The sequence below is a fragment of the Amblyomma maculatum genome, chromosome 10 (genome assembly GCF_055883805.1).
Source record: "Amblyomma maculatum isolate TAMU_Amacu chromosome 10, ASM5588380v1, whole genome shotgun sequence".
NCBI classification, from domain to species: Eukaryota; Metazoa; Arthropoda; class Arachnida; order Ixodida; family Ixodidae; genus Amblyomma; species Amblyomma maculatum.
In genome coordinates, this window is record NC_139353.1 from 7,806,758 (window position 1) to 7,809,663 (window position 2,906).

Consider the following 2,906-nt stretch of genomic DNA (forward strand, 5'->3'; position numbering starts at 1 on the left):
ACGCTTTTCATACCGCCTCGCACGCGCGGTAGCCCGGTGAAGAGCGGGGATAGCCGATGGGTCATCGGGGTTACGAGCAGCATAATGATCTGCCTGGCGACGCAGAGCCCAAAGATTCAGGAGGTGGATGTCCGGGTTTGGCTCGTCTTCATTTACAGTGGTGGTAATCGTGTGGGACGCAAGAACAGCAGAGAGAGTAGACAATGCTGATGATGGGGTGAAATCAGATAAGCGATTGTCTGCGCGTACAGAGTCCCAAGATGTTATTCGTACGCTACGGCGTATTTTACGTATCCGCGAAGGAGTGAGAGAGATAAAGATAGGACTGTGATCACTACCCCAGGTATCTGGTTCAACAGCCCAATGAGGGCTACCAGGGCCTAACCACCAAGTCAAATCAGGTGAATAAGGCCCACCTCGTGGACGGGTAGAGGTATGCGGGTGGTTTAAAAGGTGAAAAGAATTATCTGAAAAGCTTCCCTGGATGTGTGCACCCCTGGGAGAATCCGATGGGTAACCCCACGAGGTGTGTGCGCCATTGAAGTCTCCACCGACTAGAATAGAGATATCCGAGTAGGTAGAACGCAGAAAACGAACTCATCCAAGATTAGGAAATGCGGAACCAGGACGGCCATAAAAGGAAACTAGTATAAGTGGCGTGCGTACAGGCTTAACTAGGAGTGCTACCACCTCTTGGCGTGTGTTACACCAGCGTTAAAGGTCGATCGGTGTGTGGGGAACTGAAGTGTGAATATAAATTGCAGATTTACCTGGGCTGTGGGAAGAGGTGATGCAACGGCGATCAGGAATGGAAGGTGAATGGTAAGCGCAGAATCCTGAAAGGCGAGGAAGTGAGTTATGCTCTTGAAGTAAGAAGGCCCACGCCTTTAGCTTTTTGTCGCGAAGACGGATGTTCACTTCAGAGGCCTTATTCGCAAAGCCTCGACAATTCCACTGCACCACCAGAGACAGTGCATTATCCATTGCGAGGCCGAAGAGCTTCTACGATGAGGGAGGTCACCTGCTCCATAAGGGCTAATATTTTATCCACTGTCGGGGTATTCGGGGTTAACGTGTTGTCTGCACGGGATTGTGGTTTGTTGCTTAATCGAGGTGATTCATTTGAAATCTTATCACGAGGTATTATAGTTCTTCGAGAGGGGTGAGAGCGACGCTGTTCTCGGAGCTGGGTGAGTTCGTCTAGACGTTGGCGAGCCTCTGCAATGGCATTGTCTAAAACAGCGTCTTCATCTGCGGCATCCACATGTGATTGGTGCACTGGCCGTTTTGGTGTACCATTTGATCCACGAGGGTGGGTCGCTTGTGCGTATGAACCATGCTGAGAAGACGCATGATGAGCAGGTGGGTCAAGTAAAGGAAGTGCAGGGAAGTCGGTTTCTTCACATGTAAGAGCAGCGAAGCGATTACTTGTAGGAATATCTTCTTTTCCAGGCGGCTTGCGCGACGGCCTCGTTCTCTTCTTCTTTGGACAAGCGGGGGAGCGCATGTCATGGTCCGCCGATTTGCATAAGGCACAAAGCGCTATTGGTTCATTCATGTCGGCCACAGCTGCCGGATTAGGGCAGGTATTTTGCATGTGCCCTTCTTTATGGCAGTGATAACAAAATATACGACGAGGTCGGAAGGGCTGTGGTTTGATAATCGCACCATAATAGGTTAGGTACTCAGGCAAAGTCAGCGGGCCTTGTAGAGTGAGTAGGTATGAACCCCTGCGCCCCAGAGGCCGTGCTTGCAACACTGAGTGAGTTGAACAGCGAATGTTTGCTCGCACCTCCTCAGAAGGACTTCTGTCAACATGGTAAACGACGCAGCGGAGGGTGTCAGGGCCAGAGGCAAAATATATTTGCACTGGGACATGCTCATTCGCATCCAGGGGAATTTGAGAAACTGCACACATTTTCTGGGCGTCCACCAAGGATGGCAAGTTCACCGTAATGGTGTTCGATGGGCGATGGACGACAAATCCACAGTAGTTAGTAGAACCTAGAACTTGGTCAATTGTGGCTTGGACACACCGAGGAGGGATAGTCGTTATATCAAAGCGCAATGTAGGCTTGATGGTGACGCGGAACGAGTTAGCAGCAAGTGGAAGCGAGGCTCGACTCACTGGCGGCATCTGTGGTGGTGTCAGGGGCTGACACGCTGCCTTGGAAGGGAAGACTGAATCGGTGCGACGGGCACAGTTCCTTGAGGGAGGGTTACAGGCACCGAGGCGGCGGTGCAATCCATGGGACAAGCCGAAGTCGTTCCATCCGAAGACGAAGCAGACTGGGGGCATGTAGGCGTTGATGATTGCGTGGACGTGGATGTTGCGCCAGGTTGTAACACAGCGGAAATCCGCACACCTGTCGTCGGCGGAGCAGAATCCATGCAGGCGCGTAGCCCAGCCTCGCTCGGCAACGCCGAGCTAAGCCTAGCCTGCGCCTGAGGGATCCGGTTGGACTTTCTTACTTGAGAAAGGGCCCACCGAGTCGGAAATCGCTCCACAGGGGCGTCTTCGTCATTCGTTCTTACGGAGGGCACTGTCCTACCCACACAAACGACAGTTAATAGGCGAAACAAGATAAAAACACAGAGCTCTAAGCGGACACGTATCAGCTCAGGCGGCATAGCGTCGATTGCCATGTGAGCCAACAGCGACACCAAGGGCTTGTGGTCAGTTTCAAAAACAACTCCCAGACCACGTATATACTCATCAAACCTTTCCGCTGCCCACGTCAACGCCAGCGCTTCCTTTTCGATCTGGGAGTACCGTTGCTCGGTTTTGGTGAGCGAACGAGAAGCGAATGCAACTGGTCTACGTTGCCCGTCTTTTTTGCTTTTGAAACAAAACTGCTCCCAGACCGAAAGACGATGCGTCAGCTGAAAGAGCGGTTTGTAGCGAA